Genomic DNA, 23661 nt, shown 5'->3' with positions numbered 1-23661 from the left:
GGTAGGCATGATTACTGGTCTCATTTTATAGAGAGGAAAATGGAACCATTAATAAATTAAGTAGTTTGCAAGTGGTCACATAATTAAAAATTAAATGGACCTGGGATTGAAATCCCTTCTGGTTCCAGAACTTCTGCTTCTATTATGAAGCAGAAGTTGATAGTGATTATCATATGTGTAGTTTCTATAATATCCTAGAGGATTTGGAGAATATATCTTTCTCACTAACCTTATGAGTAACTACCTAGACATGTCTTTGGACATACTACAAAATCACAGTAATAACGCCTCAGAAATTATAAGATCTAATGGTTCGCCAGAACTTGCATGTTTCAAGCATTATAATGAAAGCCACCTGACAATGGCTAGGTCTCTTTTAAAACCTATTTTAGCAACAACAAAATACATCTTGAGAACCAAGATACCAAATTTATGTGTCATTCTTTGCAGAATCATAATGGGTATACTGGCAGACTTGCCCCACATCAGGTTTGGGTGGGTGGCACTACTGTCTATATCTGCTGTCATGCCATATTTGTGCAATAAAGTTAAAATATTGGTGAGAAATCAGATAGAAGATTGGAATTTTTGTTTTATTCTTCTGTGTTATTTATTGCTTATCATCCTTGAAGATATATATATTTTTGGCAACTTAGAACAACGAATCTGGTTTATATTTCTTTAGGCTATATAAATACACCCTGTTTATATTAAAATGATAGACAAATATATTTAAGTTGGAAAACATGACCACAGAAAATATTTTTTTACTCTCTTCACTAAACACCCTGATATATTATCACTAAACATTTCCCTATGGCCCAAACAAGTTTCTTCTCATTTAACATATTCAGAGATTCTTTTCATGTGGTCTGAATGTATTCTATTGTACATGTTATTGTGGCTTTAAAATATCAAAGCACTATTTTACAAACATACCAATACTCATGTAAGTTCTAGTATTTGTAGACAATAGTTTTGTGTGTGTGTGTATGTGTGTGTGTGTGTGTGTGTGTGTTTACAGTTACTTCAAGTTCTCTGTTTTGAAAAACTACTAACCATTTTTGCTGTTTTTTTTTTAAGTGGGGAGAGTGGGGGAAGCACATTTAACTTTGTACTGGCAATCACTCCTGATAGGACTTAGGGGACCGCGTAAGGTGTCAGGAATAGAACCCACATCAGTGAGTACAAGGCAATCACCTTACCTGCTATACTATCCCTCCAGCTCCAAACTACTTATTTTTGTTGTTAGGGAGGCCACACCCAATAGTACCCAGGGCTTACTCCTGGCAATATGCTTAGAGATCACTTTTTCAGTGTTCATGGGACCGTATGTGGTGCCAGAATGGAACACGGGTTGGCCACATACAAGGCAAGTGCTCTGTAAATCTCTCCAACCCACAAAACAACTATTAAAGCAGATAAACAAAGAAAAAAGGGAACCAAGAAGAGATGAAATTCAGTTCAGTGTTTACCATTTGATACTGATTGCTCTGTGACTCTGGAAAAAAAAAATGGATTGCCACCAGATCCAGTTTTATAAAATTTAAATTTTTATATAAGTATGAGAGAGAAAGTGTGATATAGATAAGAATACTCTCTGTGTGTATTGTGTTAGGGGAAGACAGTCCCATAAAGTAGATGTGGGTAACTCCAGAACTAGTGCATCCTGGTCCAGGTCTTTAAATTAGATACTGAGTTAAAAAACATTCTATCCCTAGATGTTCTAAAAGGAAGTGTGGGCACAAAACAGTTGAGTAGATGTCATAGAGTGAGAGACAATTGGGTTCTGGGTTGCTAGACACTCAAACATAAACACAGAAAAGGATATTTTGAGCAGAGATGTGAATGACAGAGTTCTAAGATGTGATAAATGCATTCTTTTTGTTAGGCTGCATCAGTCAGTCAGGTTTTGGGAGTGATTGTTCAGGATCATTTATCATAGGCATCTATGATATACTACCAGATTCAACAAATAAAACTATAGCATAAATTTCATGTAAATGAAAATACTTAGAGTATGTCTCATATATTTTATGGGGTATACTTATATAATAAAAATTTACTGGGCTCATTATATCCTATCAGGTAACCCAATTTGGGAGCCTGAAACTAGAGCTAAATTCCATTATCTGTGTCTTCCCTGAACCCTTTATTTTAAATTCCCCATGTAAAAGAGACTCAGGTCAGAATATCTGGAAATTTTATAATAAAAAAAATAACTCCTTGCCTATCTCTACTTACTAGAATATGAATTCTTAAGTATAGCAGAATGTGGCCAGAGAGATAGTACAACCATTAGGTCTCATTCCTTGTATACGACTGACTCAGGTTCAATCATCAACACCTTAGATGGTTTCCGGAGTCCACCAAAAGTGATTCCCAAGTGCAGTCAGGAGTAATTCCTGATCACCATCAGGTGTGAACCCAAAACAAAACAAACAAACAAAAAGAACAGTAGCATAATAATTTTATATTAGGTTCACTTAATCAAAAAAGTTTGAGACCTAATATTTATGCACATATACATGTAGCACTGTAGCACTGTCGTCCCATCCCGTTGTTCATCAATGTGCTCAAGCGGGCACCAGTAACATCTCCATTGTGAGACTTGTTGCTACTGTTTTTGGCATATCGAATATGCCACGGGTAGCTTGACAGGCTCTGCTGTGCGGGCAGAATACTCTCGGTCACTTGTCAAGCTCTCCGAGAGGGATGGAGGAATCAAACCCAGGTCAGCCATGTGCAAGGCAAATGCCCTACTCGCTGTGCTATCGCTCCAGTTTGGGACAATAATAAATATAAATAATAAAGAACAAAAATTTTTATTTCAAAGAAAGTTATTTAGAATAAGAAATTTTACTCTTTGGTAAGATTTAATTTATTAAAGTTGTTGATCACCACTTATGGTTAGTCAATAATTTCTATCTTTGTTTCTATCTCAGAACCTTTATAACTAGGAAAGACCCACCCCTCATCTCAGCCGTGAGCTGTGCTCTCACTACCCTCAGGTTTCTGCCACCAATTGGCCATGTCTCAGTGCCCACCAAACCTAAAATCTGTGCTGCTTACTTCCTCCAATATCCCCATTTTGACCACCTGCGTCTCTTCATTTACTGGTCCTGTTGAAAATTATAACATTATGGTGACCGGTCCAACCCTTTGGGAAAACAACATAAATACTTCTCAAAAAATTAGGAAGTAAGCCTCTATCTGACTCAGCAATTCTACTTCGAGGTATCTACCTCAAGTGTCAAAAAAAAATCTCTGTTCAGAAAAGACATTTGTATTCCTTGTCATTGTCCCACTATTTACAATAGTAAACTACCTAAGTGACTAAGAAGAGATGACTGGGTACATATCACCTGTATCACTTATCATCCTGTTGCTCATCGATTTGCTCAAGGGGGCACCAGTAATGTCTCCATTCATCCCTGTCACATGCTTATATAGCCCAATGGCATCTGCTTGCTTCAGGAACACGAAGAGTCTCAAGTCCTTCATTTAGGCTCTTGATGAAGAAATCTTACCATCTCATAGGTGGGCAGCCAGAGGTTCTTTTGACGTCCCATGGACTCCAGTCGATAACAGCTCTAGTCCAGCGGTCATCTCCAAATCACATTACGTGTCTGGCCCATCTGATTTTTGACTCCTGGGCAACCAAGACAGTGTCCCTGATCCTCGATCATCAACAGAGATTGGAACTCTGGATTCTTTCTCTCACTTGAGTCAAACGTGATATTCCAAACATAGCTCTTTCTATTCCTCTTTGGGAGACCTGAGTAACACTCTTATCTTATTTTCGTATGGCCCAGGTCTCTGAGGCATATGTTAGTGCAGGAAGAATGGTGTAGTCAAAAAGATGTGCCCGCTCTCATGAACTGAGGGGTGAAGGCAGATGGAATAGAGAAGGGATCACTAAGGAGAAGATGGCTGGAGGAATCAGTCAGGATGGGAGATGTGTGATGAAAATAGGTAATGGACCAAACATGATGACCTTTCAGTGTCTGTGTTGCAAGCCATAATGCCCAAAAGTAGAGAGAGAGTATGGGGAATATTGTCTGCCACAGAGGCAGGGGGTGTATGGAAAAGGGTGGGTATACTGGGGAAATTGGTGGTGGGGAATGTGCACTGGTGGAGAGATGGGTGTTTGATCATTGTGCACTTTTAACTCAAACATGAAAGCTTGTAAATATCTCATGGTGATTCAATAACATTTTTAAAAAAAAAGAAAAAAAGAAAAGATGTGCCCAGAGCTGGAGTTTCTTTGTCCACTTAACAACTTACTTTTTCAACGCTCTTGAAGGTGTTCCATGCCACTCTCTTCCTCCTGCACATTTCTGACGACAAGTTGTTCACCATGTTGAATTCTCGACCCAGATACACATAACTGCTGCATTCAGAGATGTTCATTCTGTTGAGAGCAAATAAAACATCAGGAACAATGTTCATGAGAAAGACTAGTTCCTGACATTCCTGGGTGCATATATATATATATATATATATATATATATATATATATATATATATATATATATATATACCAGAATACAAATCTCAGCTACAAAGAAAAAGAAAATCATACAGTTTGCTATTAAGTAGATGGATTATGTTGAGTGAAGTTAGTCGGGAAAGGCAGACAGAGAATAACTTCTGTCATACTTAAGATATAAAGAGAACAATAAATACTCAAGGGAACAGAAACTGAGAAGGCGCTTTAATTTGGAAGGTCTTTAGTTTATCATGGCAGGGAGGTGGGAGAATAAGGAACCAACAATGGACACTGGGACAATGATAGAAGGAAGTTTACACTCTGGTGGAGGGTGTAGTCCTGGAATGCTTTGTGTATTTAACCCTACCATTAATAGTATTGTAAACCACAGCAGAAGCAATAAAATTAAAGAAAAAAAAAAGTTGAGCTCCTAATCCACACTTTTGCAGGTGTGTTTTTGAGGGTTAATTTCTGCTCTGCCTGGTCCCAGATGCTGCTTGGTTAGAGTTTTGTACTTAGCACAGCCTTGCCAGTTTTGCTGAGAAATCACATTGCAGCTGTGACCAGAATTTACTAGTCTTGAGCACTAGTGTGATATTGAGGATGGAAGATCCGATCCCATTCTGATTACCTGGAACTTGGAGCTCTACCCTTGGTATTTACAAATCACAAGGAATAATGATAAACCAAAGAAATACAGTTGGTTCAATAGGTGTAGGTACAGAAAAGTCCACCAAGTACCTCAGAACTTTATACTGTGCCCAAGAATGACATCAGAGCAACAATACTCTTGATCTTCTCTGAACAAAAGTAATCATTGCAAAAGAGATTTCATATATGGGGATAATGATTAATGGGAAAAATTAAATAACTCAAACAGGAGTTTGAAGAATACAGTAGGAAAAATCAGTGCAAAATGGAAGAAATAAAGCACAAACATTCATTTCTAGAATGAAACAACATCTATTTTAAAACAATTTCTGTAGTGTTCTTTCTGTTTTCCAGCATTACTAAATTAAATACTTACAAATATTTTATTTCAATCTGTGTAGGTTTTATTCTGCATTTCTCACTCTTTTTCTACAAGGAGAGTATTTATGACTTGGAGAATTTTTTTTTAAAACCATCCATGTTGTTATCTAAAGCCTACTGCAATTATTTTTCTAAATAATTAATCATTATTAATTGTAAAAGCACTTGAAAGTGTTATCGATATTAATCCTTTATTATTAATTGTGTGATTACTGTTAGTAATTATTGATAATTGGTACTACGGATTAATGATATTGATTATTGATCAATATTCATTCTAAAAACATTTTCTAGGAAGAATTCAGGAATCCAATATGAGTCTCCAATGTATAAAAAATGTGCTCTATCCCCTTCAGCTATCTCCCTGGTCACTGAGTAATACTAGAAGAATAATGTCAGAGGGAAGAGAGTCCAAAGGCAAAATGTCTGACTAATATTAAAGAAAAAAAGATGGAAAGTGATACTACCTGACTTCAAAACCTAACTATGTATATTAATTAAGACAGTATATAATTACAAATAGAAATATGAATAAAGCAAAATAGAGAGCCTAGAAATAGTTCCAACTTGTATTTGAAACTGAAACAAAAACAATACAATAAAGAGTTTCTTTTCAATAAAATAGTGGTAGGACAGTGATGGACAAAGAAACCCTAGTTATAAACCAGAAATTTGTTCTTAAAACTTAAAAATAGAAAATAAAAAGTATAGATATGATCACCAAATGCTGGTGAGTATGTAGAACAATAATGATTTTCATCCAGTGGCAGTGATTCATTACTGATGGCAATGCAAAGTGAGATTGCATTGAAAGATACTTTTCTAATTTTGTATTAAATTAAACTTACTCTTACAATATAATATGGCAATTGTATCCTCAATATTTAATCAAAGAATTTGAAAGCTTATGACAATACAAAAATCTATACACAGATGTTGATAGCTGATTAATTCAGAATTTACAAAATTTGGAAGAAACCAAGATGTCTTTCAGTGGATGGATTGATTAAAACCTGTATTTTATTGGCAAAAAAATGAGCAAAAGTTAACAAATGGCACTACATCAAACTAAAAAGTTTTTACATGACAAGAGAAACTTGGGCTAAAATTAAAATATACCCTAATGAATGGAGGGAATCAGGAAAAAGTGCTAATATTCAAGATGTATAAAGCACTCAAAAAATTTATCAACACAACAAAAGAAAAACAAATACAGATTCATGAACAGAAAATTCCATAAAGATGATATAGATGAATAATAGGCATTTAAAAAGTGTTCTTCATCACTTATTATTAGGGAAATACAATTCATAACAACAATGAGACAGCTTTACCTGTGAGAATAGCATACATCAAAAAGACTAAAAACAATTAAGTTGTTTTGGGGATGTTGTTTGTAGGGATGTGATGAAAATACAACCCTACTTCTCTGTTGATGGAATGTTATCTGGTTTAGTCTTCTTAAAATAGTATGGAGAATTCTGAAAAGAGTATGAGCAGATCTTCTATAGGTATAACAATTATATTTCTTGTAAGCTACCACGAAACACAAAAAAATTAATTTAAAAAATTTTATACACACCTGAAAAGTTTTATACACACCAGTGATCATTGCATTGCTTAGTACCATATGAATAATTTGGAAATACCCAAATGTCCAGGAACAGATGAATGAATTACAAGTTGTTATATACAATGTGTACACAATGAAAAACTATGCAGCCTTAAGGAAAATTCAAATCAGGTTATCTCATCAAGCTCATATTCTCCCTTGAACTCGAATGTCACTTGGCTTGTCTGTGTTTATTTGCTTACATTTTTCGACTCTGGAGAAGTCTGTGCTCTCTCTTGAACACAAATTTTCCCTGTGTCTCTCTCACATCTTTCGAAACAACTTTTGTCAACAAAAGGTACCTTGCAGAAAGAAAGAAAGAAAGAAAGAAAGAAAGAAAGAAAGAAAGAAAGAAAGAAAGAAAGAAAGGAAGGAAGGAAGGAAGGAAGGAAGGAAGGAAGGAAGGAAGGAAGGAAGGAAGGAAGGAAGGAAGGAAGGAAGGAAGGGAGGGAGGGAGGGAGGGAGGGAGGGAGGGAGGAAGGAAAGAAAGAAAGAAAGAAAGAAAGAAAGAGAGAGAGAGAGAGAGAGAGAAAGAAAGAAAGAAAGAAAGAAAGAAAGAAAGAAAGAAAGAAAGAAAGAAAGAAAGAAAGAAAGAAAGAAAGAAAGAAAGAAAGAAAGAAAGAAAGAAAGAAAGAAAGAAAGAAAGAAAGAAAGAAAGAAAGAAAGAAAGAAAGAAAGAAAGAAAGAAAGAAAGAAAGAAAGAAAGAAAGAAAGAAAGAAAGAAAGAAAGAAAGAAAGAAAGAAAGAAGGAAAAAAAGGAAGGAAGGAAGGAAGGAAGGAAGGAAGGAAGGAAGGAAGGAAGGAAGGAAGGAAGGAAGGAAGGAAGGAAGGAAGGGAGGTAAGTAAAATACATGTTAATGTGACTTAAATGAAATGGAGGAATATTATGTTAAGTGAAGTAAGTTATAGGGAGAAAGACAAATACTAGGTTATCTCACTCATCTGTGCATTGGTGGTATGTAGAGAATCAAGAAAAAGAAATGGAAGTTTTCAAACAATGACAAAACCTTGGTCTAGGATTACAGAACTGAAAATGCCAAGTAAGGGGAGTGAATGAGGAAGTAGACTGGATGTAACATTAGGTTATTGGTGAAGGACATAGGTTACCTTGCTGTGGGTGAGGAAAGGTAATTGTTTATTAAAATCATTAAAACGATTTAAAATGTGACCTAAACTATAGTGATTAAATTTTAATTTTTTTAAAATTTTTACAATTTAATTAAAGAACTGTGATTTACAAAGGTATTGATAGTTGAGTTTTAGGCATATAATATTTCAATACTGGTAGTGGGATTCGTGATGAAATGTGGTGATTAAATTTTTTTAAGTAAGTTATACAAAAGCTTAGAGTGTGGGGTATGAAAGGGATTCTTGACCGATTGCTGGAGGGATGCTGACACTGGTGGTGGATATGGAGTTGGAACATTGTTTGCCTGAATATCTGTTATTAACAATATTCCTGAATATCTATTATTAACAATATTATAAATCATACTGCTCAAATAAAACTGGGAAAAAATTTAAATTATTTTAAAAAGCAATTGTTTTATCTCCCTCCCACTCACCATTTTTATTGTGTTACTGTGATTTACACGAAATCACAGAAATCTCAGGTTCCTTCTTGCGTGAGGCTCATCCAAACATGTGGAGAGTGGCCTTGAGCGTGGCTGTGGCTGGGTCCGGAGATCTTCAACTGCTGAGGTTCTGCTCAGGGCAGGGAAGGAAACTCAACCCGCTCCCTCCGAGGGACCCCAGTGAAGACAGCCAGGCTCGGGGGCAAGAGGCTCTGCATCACTCTCTTCCGGGAGCTTGGTTTTATAGTCTCTGGATGTTGGCCATTGATGGGATTACACGGCTCCGGGGGGCAGTTTCTGGATGTGACCGCCTAGCTACTGGAAAATGGGGGACCTGAGTGGAAGAGTCCCAGTCCTGATCTGAGCAGCCTTGGAGATCTTGGCCCCTGGTCCTGCACACCTGGTTTTCTCTGCCGGTTCCTTCATGTGTGGCTCGTCCGAACATGTGGAGTGGCCTGTAGCATGGCTGTGGCTGGGTTCTGGAGGTCTTCATTTACTGTGATTTTCACAGTAAAGTAACTGTCTTTACTGTGGCTAGTTTCTCAGAGGGGGCAGGTTGAATTTCCCTCCTTGCCCCGAGCAGAGCCTCGGCAGTTGAAGACCTCCAGAATCCAGCCACAGCCATGCTCAAAGCCATTCTCCACATGTTCAGACGAGCTTCACACATGAAATAACCGGCAGAGGAATCCAGGTGTGCGGGATGAGGGGCTGATATCTCCAAGGCTGCGGGTTCAGGGCTGGGCCTCTTCCACCCAGATCCTTCATTTTCCAGTAGCTAGGCGGTCACACCCAGAAACTTCCCCAGAGCCATGTAATCCCATCAACAGCCAACATCCAGAGACTATAAAACCAAGCTCCCGGAAGCACGCAGCTTCAAATGCCTGATAGCCTAGATGAATGACATCTGATAGCCTAGTTCTCCCTCTTGGAGAACCTGGCAAGTTACAGAGACTTTACTGCCTGCACGGTAAAGTCTGGCAAGCTCCCCGTGGTGTATTCATATGCCAAATATACTAACAATGATGGGTCTCATTCCTCTGACCCTGAAGAGCCTCTAATGTGGCACCATTGGGAAGGATGAGTAAAAAGAGCCCTACTAAAACCTCAGGGCCTGGATGAATGGAGATGTTACTGGGCCCGCATGAGCAAATCATTGATCAACGGGATGACAGTGATACAGCAATACTGTGATTTACCATGCTGTTAATGATATTTTCATGAATCCATATTCAAACTCTACACCCAACACCATATTATGAATAAAGACAACATATACATACAATAATCCTCTCTATTACCTTTTGGGGGAACAACAACTTTTTTCTTCAGGGTTTTCAGGCTACTCTTTGGTATTTACAAAATTGGTATGACATTGTGAAGAATAACCCTTTGTTTTTTGATCAGTGACATATCACTCAAGCTCTCAGGTTTTCCTATTCTAGATATGAATTTGATATATAATGTAACAAGGCACAATAAACACAAAGATGAATTAAAACCAGACTATAGGGGAACAGATAAATGAATGAATTGAAGAAGGATCAGACATTATACTTTTTAAACTTTTTATTTTATTAGGGTTTTTTTGATAAACAGAAAAATTTTATAACTGAATCTTGATGAAAAGTAAGATCATTAAAATAATGATTATCTTTATTTTAAAATATTAAGATTTTCCTTTAAATTTCCTAACATTAAAAATAATTATCTGATCACTTCAGAGAATAAAATTTGAATCTTTATGGAAAAATAAAAGAACATATTCTTTATTCATAGGATCACTTCCTTGTCCCCCAGAAATTCAATGTTTCAGGTCTGCATATCTCTTAAAATTTGGTTTTAATCTGATATAAAACCTCTCAAAATAATTTTCCCCAATATTATCTATCTGGATTTGATCAGGCTGCCTATTAAAATCTGATTTTTTCTTTAACCGCACTTGGGATATTGAATCAGTTCAATCATAATAGCGAATCCTGGATCAAAGTTAGAATAATATCTCAAATCCATCATTAGTGCTTCAAATAACAAAAGCTGACATTTTGTGCTCATTTGCAGTCAGCAGGAATTTGGCAGGAAGATAGCAAGTAGAGGGTTTCAGAAATGTTTCACAGAACTGATGGGGTGTCTGTATGGTACCCTCTCTGGTGAAAAGCAAACTTTTATAACCAGTGTGAATAACAAGATTAAAGATGGGCACCTGTTCATACCATTCTTTTACACCTAGAAAAATGAATTTTCCAAGTTATCCTCTATGCAAGTTATATGGAATAACTGTGATATTCATATACTTTGTTATTTAATTTTTCAAAGCTTCTATAAAGTAGGTTACTTAGCTTTGATTTGTTTTTGTTTATAATAAAATTGTTTTATATAACATTTTAATTTTATTTATATTTTAATGTAAACATTTTACTTATTTTAATATAAAGATAATCATAAAAACACATTTTCTGCCATATTCTAATTAGGTTTCTCATCCCATTTTTTTTAAAGAGAAAATCAGTATAGAAACAGGTTTTTTTTTTATTGAGAAGTAATCTGTCCAATGGTCAGGTAACCAAGGCAGACAATATAATGTAAATAGTTATAGGTTATCCATTTTCCTAGGTCTTGTTTTTATGAAAAAAAAAAAAAAGGAGGAACATTTGGGGCACCGCAGGAGTTAATTCCTGAGTGCATGAGCCAGGAGTAACCCCTGTGCATCGCTGGGTGTGACCCAAAAAAACAAAACAAAACAAAAAGACAGGTAATAAAGAGAAAATGTGACAGCCTGTGAGAAGTTACCAAAAGAAGCATAATACAGATTAAGTTGGGAAGGACATGGCAAAGAAGGGCTGCAAAATGGTCAGATGACTCTTTGATAAGATGTCATGGGATGCAGAATTCTTGTAGCTCTGGGAATAAAGTACATTATTAGAAAGTAAGGAAGCACATGCAAAGGTCCAGTAGTAGAAATTGTGCTGACTAATTTTTTTTTAAAAAAATGTCTATATGACTTGAGCAGAGTGAGTTTAAGCTAGAGAGAAAGTGAAGACCAGGACAAAAATGTGGTGTGTTGTCAGATAATAGAGGGAATTGAAGATCAAACTATCGGTTTTAACTAAAAACTGATAAAATCAACTGAATTGTAGTGGAAATACATGATCTGACTTGTCATTTCAAAGGATTGATTTATCTATCATAGGTAGCACAGACCATAAGGACAAGTGTGGAAGCGAGCAAATAGCAATTTCAAGAAATGGACCATGGCTTGACCAAGATGGGGTGGGAGAGAAAATTGGAATAAAAATTACATAAAAAAAAACAGGAAACAGTTAATATAATACAGTGTGTGAGATGCTTACTTACAAGTGGCAACACAGGTTTGATTCTCAGAACCTCACACGATCTTCCAAGCATCAGCAGCAGGGACCAGTGAATTCAGAGTCAGGAACAGATGAGCACTTCTGCGTGTGACCCTCACAAAAAATAGAAAAACAAAACAAAAGAATGACTCCAAGACTTTGGTATAAGTAGTTGTTAGACTACAGTTATAATGTTTTGAGGTGTGCAACTCTGGAGAGCATGTTTATAGAGAGTAATTGCAACTTGGGTTTTGCATATGTTAATTTTGAGTTGCCTTTTATATATTGATAGTTGAGCAAAGTTGTGCTCTGATATATGTATCTAATAATTGAAGCAACAATCAAGACTGGAAAACAGCATTTGGAAGTAGCAGATATATGGAAGGTAAAGCTATGGCAGTGAGTTGGTTAGACAACCAAGGAAGTGAATATAAATAGAAAACCGAAGCATAATGAGGGTCTATTCCTGAAACATCCAACATTTGTAGGAGGGAAGGATAGAAATGATATAGATTAATGTATAAAGAAAGTAAAACTGGAGACTAGAGAGAGCTCCTTGAGTTTAATTGAAAGTCCTTTCAAGAAGGAAGAAATGATCAACTATCAGATATGATTGTATATTCAAATAAACATTAAACGAAAAGATCTACTGAATTTGGTAACATTATTGTCTCTAGTGACCTGAAAATGGATGCTTTCAGTAAATTGCAAGTAAACAGTGCTATGATGAGGAAAAAAAAAAAAAAACATACCCACTGGCAATCAAAGTCACGAGGGTGCTCTGAAATATAGCACTTTGTTGCTTCTTTGTTATAATAATTCCATCATTTCAAGCTGCCAACATGGTATCGCTGAATATGGAACTGGAAAGCGGTCTGAACTATTGGCCTTTGCAATAAGGACAATAAGAGCATAAACCACAGCTGTAGGTTTAAATAAAAAATAAGATATAATAAAGTAGACATGCAAAAATATAATTAAAGTTAGTTAAAACCTTAGTTAAAATTAATTTCAAGGAAAACCGAGTCAGTTTAAAACATTGTCTACTGGTAGTTGTTATGGCCCTCAGCTAGTTATAGTTTATGGGTACTATTCATGGCTTCAACATATGGTAAAATATGTTTCTAACATCTTAGAAATATATTACCAGGGCCAGAGAGGGCACATAGGGGGTGTGCAGAGGGTAAGGTGTTTACCTTGCATGTGGCCCTTGGATTTGATCTCCATAATCTCATTTAATCCCCTGAACAGAATTGACTTGAGATTCAATCTTGAATTTTTATAACTTAGTATTAATTACTGATATTTGTGTAATGTGCTGGATTAACTACTTTTTCTTGTCCTCAGTTTGTTAGTACTGATAACTTAAGTATATAAAAAAATGGATTTAAGCATAGAAACTACTGTTCATACCATTATTTTTTATTATTTTTTTTTTCATTTTTGGGCTATACCTGGCAGTACACAGGGGTCACTCCTGGCTCTGCACTCAGGAATTAACCCTGGCGGTGATGAGGGGACCAGATGGGATGCTGGGAATCAAAGCTGCAAGTCCGCCTCATGCAAGAAAAACGCCCTACCCACTGTGCTATCACTCCAGCCCTATTTCTTATAATTTAAAAACTGTTAGTGGCAGCATGTATTTATTCTTTGCAGAAAAAATACAAAAATAAATTTATATAATATAATAATTATAATTAAAAATATTAATAAGAAATTAAGTAAGTGAGAAATGTAGGGATTCACAAAGAGGAAGTTCTTAGAAATAAAGTTTAAATTACCTACAAATATATATACAAAAAGATGTTTAATACTATGCAAATTTAAATTAAATTAAATTTAACGATGATGTGACACTGTTCTACCTACTACGTTCACCCAAACAATTTTTAGTAAATCTAAATTGCCAGTAATACAGAAAAAAAATTCTCACCTCTGATGGGGATACAGTGTATTTAAAAGCTCAAGATCAGAGAGAGAGTACAGTATATGGATGTAAACACTTGACTTACTCCTGGCTGTCCTGAGTTTAATCCCTAGCATCTCATGTTGTCCACTGAGCCTGTGTAGGATAACATGGGGTTTGTTATTTCAGCTTTGCCACCGGGAACTTAGTTAACCTTAAAGCAATGTCCCTTGTGTATGGACATAGGAAAACAGTTAATAATATACTTTGTAACTTGGGAGCTGATTGACTCCAATAATACTTACGCTGGGGCATCTGCTTTCTCCACTCAGTTGCCCTTAATTCTAAAAGCAAGGTCCCGCTTTTAGAGACATGGAATGGACCCAGGGCAAGCTGTGAGCTTCCCTGGCACTGAAATGGGCCAGGCCAAAGCACCACAATACTCAACTATAAGTTGAGAGCATGGTCATAGACAAACGCTGTCATGATCCAAAAGTAACGACGAGACTAGGACCCTGCTGGGGTTAGGAAGACTAACCTGGCCTGAGGACTGTGGTCTAGAATATATAGTGAATGTCCTCAGGAAGAACCAAATGTTAAGTCTGATATATCTCTTACTGTGCTCATCCAGAATGACATTGCTAGAAATATTAGAAGTAAATTTACTATAACTATTTAAGCGGATTACTAGCTCAGGAAAGAAGAAAGGGACACACCCTGACACACCCCTGTTTGGACCCCACCCTTGAACGGATCTCTGAATAATCTTCTTAGATGAGATTTTGTTAATCTCCTCAAGAAATGGTCTTACCCTTCTTTGTTGATTTGTTGATGTTCAACCCACCTTTGTGTCACCACCCTATGTAATTTGCTATATTGTAGGATATCATTGGTTTGTCCTTTCTCCCTTGCCACAGAGTTTGGGCTTATCTGGTAATAATCTCTAAACAATTCTAGACTACATTGGTATGTCCTACTCCCCTTGCCACTAGGAGCTTAGTTATATCAGTCACGCCCATCAAGGTGCTCCCGAGTCACTCCCACTCCTTTGTCTATATGTAATCACTTCTATGCTCCCTTCCTCAACTAGTTATCCAGCTCTTCCCCTAATCAAACTTGGTTAATTTGTAAGGTCAGACCTTGCTAGGACAGTGAACTTGTATTGTAAGTTAATATTGTCTTTCTCCTCTCTTATGTCTTTTGAATAGTTTACTTTAGAACAATATCCTTTTTGTATGGACAAAGAAAGACAGTTGTTAATATGCTTCTGTAACATGGGATTTAATTGGCTTCGAATATTATTCACTCCTGGTATCTGCTTTCTCGACTTAAGCCTCAGCTGCCCTTACTTCCTAGCACCCCCAAAAGCAGGGTCCCGACAAGGGATGGGACGGACCCAGGGCAAGTGGTGAGATGTGTGCTACCCTGGCATCAAGATGGGCCTGGCCAAAGCGCCTAATGCTTAACTGTATGTTAAGAGCTTGGTCATGGACATGTCATGTCATGATCCAAAAGCAACGACGAGACTAGGAACCTGCTAGGGATAGGAAAGACTAATCTGGCCTGAGCACTATAGTCTGAGATCGAGATGACTCCAGGAGAAAAATTCTATAAGCTTAATACATCTCTTGCTATGTCCATACAAAATGATTAATAATATAAATACTTATATGTTAGTTGGACAAGGAGAAGAGAAACACACCCATGGGATTCTGCTCTTGGGCGGGTGTCCTGCTGAAAGAGAATCTGTCCTAGAAGAAGCATCCCCTAAGGGAAAGAACTTTACCCCCTGTTGCCCTATTGATTGTGACCACACCTATATGTAAGCCCTGATCCCTGATGCTGGGGGATTTAAGGTGGTTCGGGGAAGAAGCAGAGAGAGAGAGACGGGAGTGTATAGAGAGGAGATTGGAATAAACTGTGATCAAGACCAACCAGCTTGGCTCCATTCCTTCTTTCGCCTGCCTCATCATCACCATCAATCTCCCCGGGGTGGGGGAAGCAGCTGGAGACTACCGAACGTGGGCAGCGGGAGAGACAGAGTGCCACTGCCCTGTGCCCAGTGCCCGCGGTGCGGTGTGCCCTGCGTGCCCCCCCCTCGCCCCTTTTTCATTTTTGTATTTTTACACTATATAAACTAAGACTGTGAGGGAAGACGAGGGAGACAGAAGAATAAGACAAGGGAGACAGAAGAAGACAGGGAAGACAGAAGAAGGAGACACACAAGAGGACACGGGAGAACAGAGAAGACACAAAAGCAGAGACAGAGAGAGGTCGGAAGAGACCAGAAGAGAGACTACAGAGGCAGAGACAGAAAGACACCAGACAACACAGCAGCACACACAGAAGTAGAGCACAAGGAGGAGCCATCCCAAGCGTGTCCATACACAGCGGCTCGAGAGCCCCAAAAGCAAGTGGCGCACGCAAGAGAGAACTGCCCTGAGTGCCCTCGGACAATAGCACAACACGACACACATCTCGTCTCCCCCTCCCAAGCGAGCCACCTTTGTAATTTTTTACAAGCCTGTTCCCTCTAGGTGAGGTCTCAAAGCACAGAGCCCAGAAGTCAAACCCTGAGCACACCCAAGAATGGCCCCCAAACAAACAAACAGCTATTTGCCACTAATTAGCAAAGTTCAACCTGCACAAATCTGATGATGTAGCATTTTCTTTTTTTCCCCAAGAACTGCATTCAAGAACATTATAGAAACTACCTGGATTATCTATATTAATTTTAATTATAATCTAGGTCACACTGTCATAGTAGTGTTACATTTGTGATATTGGTGTGTATACTTACTTCACATGTATGAGAATATCTAAAAGAGCATTTTTGTAACATCAAAAAATAATCAGTAAAAACCAGAGAGATGGTAAAGGGGATAAGCCATTTCCTTCCATGTGACCACCCTACTTGAGCCCTAGCACTGCAAGTGGTCCCCCAAACAATTCCTGGAATGATCCCTGTGCATAGAGTTAGAAGTAAGTCCTGAAACAACTGGGTGTCCCCTTACCCTCCAAAAAAAAATAAATAAATAACTAGTGGTAGAAAATATAAAGAAAGGTAAATTCACCATGCAATTTTACTAGCAGTGAAGATAAATACACTACTGCTACATATATCAACTACAATAATATTTTAGAATGTAATATTAAGTGAAAGAATTAAGTAACATTGATACATAAATACATATATATGTGTGTTATGATACACGCTATAACAATTTTAAGAGGGAAGGAAATGAGATACTTACATTTGTGGTTAAATATATAAAGAGATGAAAGAGCTATAATTAATGTGATTCTAGATATGAGTTATTTCTTGTGGCAAGGAGAGATGAGAACTGAATCAGGTACAAATTTCTAATTTAGCTATGGCATTTCCAATTTAATAATAATGTTTTATGCTATAGCTTTAGTGGACAGAATATAATGCCAATTTTATGCTTTCTAAATTATAAAGTGCTTTATATGTTGCTTTATTTATTTATGTTTGCTTTTTCCAATGTATAATATTATATTGATATTATAAAGTAAATAAATGGAAGTGAAAAACCAGTAGATTATTAAATGTAACTTCAGTAATATAGGTAAACTAAATTCTTTCTAAATATTCGTAAGAATGACAAAGAGGAGGAAAATGAAAGAGAGCAAAACACAATCGAAAGCCTAAAGCATTCAAACCTGTTGACCCTGGACAATGGTATAAGATAAGGGAGTGGTCTAATTGTGTATCCACACTGTGGAGTCAAACTGATGTTGGAAGACAGCAGTATTAAGAAGGAAATGTCTTGATCAGGCAGTAGAATGGATCTAATTCAGGAGCAAGGTCAGAGATAGAATTAATATTTGATAGCTATCTGGATATTATGATAATCAACTGCAGACTAGTGAATACTTTCCTTGAGGAATTCCCTCAGGGAGAAGAAGGAAGTTAAGTAACGAAACCCTCCAACTTACTTTTCATATGGCTGCCAGAATAATATTTCTAAGTCACAAATGATCATGTCACTGCCACTGGCCAAAACCCTTAATAACTTCAGGATGATTTCCAAAGTCTGTGGCCTGCCAAAAAATGTTATTTATTTTCTGGTCATATATCCAGCCAGCCACCTCTCCTGTGACTGTCACCAAGTCTATACGCCAACCTCCCCAGAGGATCTGCCACCTTCTCCCACTACTGCATAACCTTGTGATTACTTTCCCTCCTGACTAAGGAAAGCCTCATCATCAACAGCTGGCCTACAACCTCCTGCTCTTACAACTATTCTTTCTCATTTTTCTTCCTTTTTTGCTTTACTTCATTGATCTGAGATCCCTTTGTTCTATATTACAGAAATTTATTATTCTATCTAAAATTCTTTTATTATCATTTCAGTTTTTATATCTTGCTTACAGACTGAGCTAACTCATTTCTACACTGGCATTTCTCTTTGGGTTGAAGTGGGTGTGACTAGACCACACCTGACAGTCTTAGGACTTACTCTGGTACTATGCTCAAAGATCATTCTTGTGATGCTCTTTGAGGGAACCATATGTGGAACCAGAACTGAATTAAATGGCTGCATGCATGACAAGTATCTTCAACTCTGTGATATTTCTCTGGCTCCTACCTTGGCAGTTCTTAGCTATAATTGGGGTAAATAACTCTTTTTAAAATGTTAGCTAAGTAATTAACTATTTTAATTTTATAATCATACAGTGTCAGAAAGGTTAATAGTATATAAAATTGCTAAAGAAGGTATCAGGACCAGATGAGATGCTACAGTGGGTGCAACCCTTGGCTTGCATATGTCTAACCAAGGTTCAATCCTCTGGACTGCATATGCCCCCCTGAGGCAGCAGGAGTGATCCCAGAGCTCAAAGCCAGGAGAAAGATCTCATGTACAGTATCACTGTATCACTGTCATCCCGTTGTTCATCGATTTGCTGGAGCAAGCACCAGTAACATCTCCATTGTGAGACTTTTTGTTACTGTTTTTGGCATATTGAATGTGCCACGGGTAGCTTGCCAGGCTCTGCCATGAGGGAAGGATACGCTTGATAGCTTGCCGGGCTCTCAGAGAGGGATGGAGGAATTGAACCTGGGTCGGCCGCATACAAGGCAAACACCCTACATGCTGTGCCATAGAGACCACTTGTAGGGTAAGGAATCTAACTATATTTTTAGTAATAAATATCACGAATCACAAAATCCCGTTAGTCGTAGATTTATCGAGCGGGCTCAGTAACCTCTCGTTCATCCTTTCCCTGAGTTCTTAGAAGTCTCTCTCGACTCGGCCCTCCCAACGATGTCACACTGGAGACTCTTTCAGGGTCAGGTTATGAGATCCAGCTTGTTACTGGATTTAGCATATGAATACACCATGGGAAGCTTGCAAGGTTGTCCCATGTGGGCAGGAAACTCTCAGAAGCTTGCCAATTTCTCCCAGAGGGAGAAGCAGGCTACAAGATATCGTGCAGCTGCTATGTGGCCGCACACTTCTGGTAGCTTGCTTTTAAGTCTCTGGATGTTGGCCGTTGATGGGATTATGCACACCTGGGTTCTTCTGCCGGTACCTTCATGCGTGAGGCCTGTTTGAACATGTGGAAAGGGGCCTCGAGCATGGCTGTAGCTAGGTTTTGGTGGTCTTCCGGCCGCCAGGAGCTCTGCTCAGGGAGGGGAGGGAAGCTGGAGCTCATCACCTCCGAGGGGCCCAGGGGAAGACAGCCAGGCGTGCGGGCAAGAGACTCTATGAATATAATGTAGTATTTTCAAAAGTTGATTTTAAGCTTTATAACCTGCAACTTATATAATTTATAAGGCAATGTTCATTGTTCATTGATATGCTCGAGCAGGCACCAGTAACATCTCCATTGTGAGACTTGTTGTTACTGTTTTGGGCATATGGAATATGCCACGGGTAGCTTTCCAGGCTCTGCCATGCATGCGAGATACTCTCAGTAGCTTGCTGGGCTCTCCGAGAGAGGTGGAGGAATCAAAAGGGTATCAGAAAAAAATGTATCAGGAGAGATCACGGAAGAGGAGTGAGCAAATAATAAAATATATTATTTTCACTTTAATAATGAGCTCTGACGATTGTTTCAACAAGTGATCAGAATCTACTGGAAGACTGGGACAATAAAAATTTATTTAAACATAGGGTTTCATAATCTAAGTCCCATACTGAAAGGCCTTGCAGCAAGGTCTATGTTAAATAAGGACTTTTGGAGAAGTGTGAAAGTACACATGCAAAAGACCCACTATAGAGCAATTTTCCTTAGAGACTAGAAAATGAGTTTTCATCAGTGATGACCAGTAGGCAATTACTGTGAGTGGAACTATGATGAAATTTCTACCAGAAAACAATTTTTGGTGGAAATGGAGAAGAATAGAAAACAGTTAAAAACTAGGTCAGGAACAAAGGTCCAAGAACAGAAAGCAGTGAAAAAACAGTGTTCACAGCAAATATGATAAACTACCAAGTTTATCCTTCCATTTTCTTTTCCAAATAATTTTTTTATTTAAGTGAAGAATCTTGATTTACAAAGTTATTGATAGTTTAGTTTTAGGCATATGAATTTCCATACCAATCCCACCACCAGTTTCAGTGAACTTCATTCCATCAGTGTTCCTAACACTACACACCTCTTCCCAACACTCACACCTGCTACCTTGACAGACCTCTTTCAAAGTTCTGTGGTAAAACTGAGGCCCCTGATCCTTGTTCTCTCATTACTCTCTTTCTCTTCTTGCTCTGCTGCCTTTGTTTCCTTTCCTTTTTGTCCAACTCCCTATACTCTGGGGTCAAGGCTAATCTAGGTGTCCCTCACTTTACTGCATCTTCTTTTACATCATTCTGTATACCACTGATAAGTGAGATTACCTTGTATTTGTCCTTCTTCTGTGACATCTTCCAGTTCCTATGAGGTTGCAGAAAATTGTATGATTTTGTCAATAACAATAACTTGCTTGTTGAAACTAAATTAAATTCTATTAAACATTTTTCAAAAAGCACTCCTCTCCCTCTATATTAATATAATCTAATTTTGTGACATAGTAGTTAATCCTGGCAGCGGACTGTTTTACAATATTGTGTTTACAGTGATGTTCAAAATACTATTATCTCATGAAGATAGTTACTGAAAAGAAGTTCAACACTTATTGAACTCTTTTCATAAGTGTTCAACATGTATTGGTAGTAAAACAATTATAATGCTATGAAGAATTTAAAAAGGAAAATTGTTCAAAACACATTTTGAAATGGTGTTAAAATAACAAACAATATATATCACTCATCCTCATCCTTTAATCTCTTAGAATAATTGGTTGTATGATGTGAGGCAGAGACAATCCATTTCTGACATATTAAAAAAATCTGAAAATGACATTATATTCAACATTTGTCATGTGAATTATACCAAGTAGGTATTCAATAATTATCATGACCAAACTGAGGGTGCGGAGCCTTCTTTTCAAACATTTGGTCTAAACACATTGAAGGTATAAGCTGTTTTGATATCATTTTCTAAAGCAGTTGCCAAAGAATTAAATGCTCTGTAATTAGGGTGAGTGAGTTAGGAAAGAATAAACAAACTAAAAATTGTTAGTTGATTTTAGAGAATGAAGTAGGTCCCCTGGAACTAGTTCTCTCTCAAATATTAAGTGACTCTCAGTTGCTGCTCCAGAAATCGTGACAGTGTCTTTGAATTTGGTTTCTATAAAGAAACTGGGACTTATTAAACCCACCACAGTCCCAGATTTCAGGACCATATTAGGAATTTGCAAAAGCCCAGCTCTATAGTACGTGATCCAATGGCTGCCAAAATGAATGGCAATGCTGCTGTCTCAGGATATCATTAGTGGATAGCTTCTATCTATAGATTATTTTAAAAGGTTATTTAGCAAACTGTAATTTTGTCTCATGTGCCTGGCATTGAGAAAGTAATAAAAGTTTGAGTTGCCATCAAACTTTGTGGAGAGAATACAACATCTAGAAAAGAATGAACAAAATGTAATCATTAAAATACAAGTACATACAGAGATCAGGAAAACTGCTTTTGAAATATAGAAATGGGGTGTAATAAGCTAATAAACTGAATTTAGTTCATAATGAGATTAGAGCATAAAAACATGACATATATCATGGTACATAAATATTATCAAAACAACTCTACATGATTTTACAACTAAGAAGTCCATTGACAGAATAATGAAAAACAAAGTTTTCTGATTGAAATTTTACATATCTACCCATTCATTTTAATACAAGCTAAGATCATAGAACAGCAGTTTCTATATTTCCATAAAATTCTCTGCTGTGATTTGACAGAGTTCCAGACATGTTTTATTTTCCAATATGACAAACTGGCCTTTCATTTGTATTATTACCATTGTCCTGAAAAATAATATAGATATATCCTATTGTTGGAGGACTTAGAGGCAGAATTTTAATGAATCATTTAAGCCCATATATCTTAGAAAAATCCCTTCTGGAAATATAAATCATCAAATAACTGTGACCTCCCACTCCGTGTCAAACCCAGTCCTTGACATTAGCAGCAACAGATATATAAAAAGAAAGGCACGGTTGCTGCGTTGAGGGTACCTATAGTCTACTGAGGAGGAGGATATGCAGAATGTAACGGATTGACAGAGAAATAAGAATCTTACCAAAGTTGAGTACGGGACACAGTAGGATAATGTAGTAGAGTATTTAACTTATGCCTGGCAAATAAAAATAGGTCATATTTGCAGCTGATAAGTACTTAACCCTCCCTTTTTTATGATTAGTGCACTGTTCTCTTCATTACATTACACATAAATATTTCAAGTCTGTAAAATTTTAATACCCTATCATCTTCCCAAAATGATTTGAGGTAGCTAATATTTCATTTGGCAAATAAGCCTTAAATATCTGTAAGGCAAATATTAGCACGTACAGTAAACTTAAAACTAGTTAAGCAAATCGAATCTTTGTTGCTAAATTGAAACACAGTTATACTTTCAGCTCCCAGAAAAGAGCAATGAAGTCCTTGTGAAAGGTGCAGATCTACGCTTTCTCACGTGCACTGCACTTTGGTTGAAGGTCTGTCTAGATGTCTGCTGTAGCAATAAATATTTTTCATTTTCCACATGACAAGCATTTAATTGACAATGTGAAAAAAATGCTACTAACAAAAAAAAGAAGCTATTGGTCGTTTCCTCCAGTTTTCTATCATCAATTATCTTACCATTCAGAATACCATAAAATATTCAGATCACTATGTAATAAGAAGCTGGAGATGTATGCCATTGTGAGGGAGCATATGTTCAGCAGCAAATGCTCTGTGACCTAGGAAGTGCGTCTTCCTCTCCTAACACATGCCTTGGACAATCTTAACAGAAGTTCTGAAGTGGCAACCAAAACACACTTCCTTCCCGACAGATGATGCATCCTGTCATTTTTTAGAAAAGTGATTTAATCATTTCAATGAAATGTTCTTTGAAACAAAATTAAATGTTAGCAGTTCACATACTTTATACCTGACTCTCTGCTTCTTCCATTCACTAGTTTTGCAGACAAGAATCAACAGAAAGAAGAGGGAAAACAAAGTTCTACATCTTTATGAAAAATATTATATATATACATGTGTATACATGTAAGTGTAAAAATTTTTTATCTTTCTGGGGCTTTGTCTTTTATTTTTAATCTGAAGTTTTAGAACAGTTAAGGACT

Source organism: Sorex araneus, chromosome X (assembly GCF_027595985.1).
Source record: "Sorex araneus isolate mSorAra2 chromosome X, mSorAra2.pri, whole genome shotgun sequence".
NCBI lineage: Eukaryota > Metazoa > Chordata > Mammalia > Eulipotyphla > Soricidae > Sorex > Sorex araneus.
The sequence above is the reverse complement of the archived record's forward strand: the minus strand, read 5'-3'. Positions refer to the sequence as shown.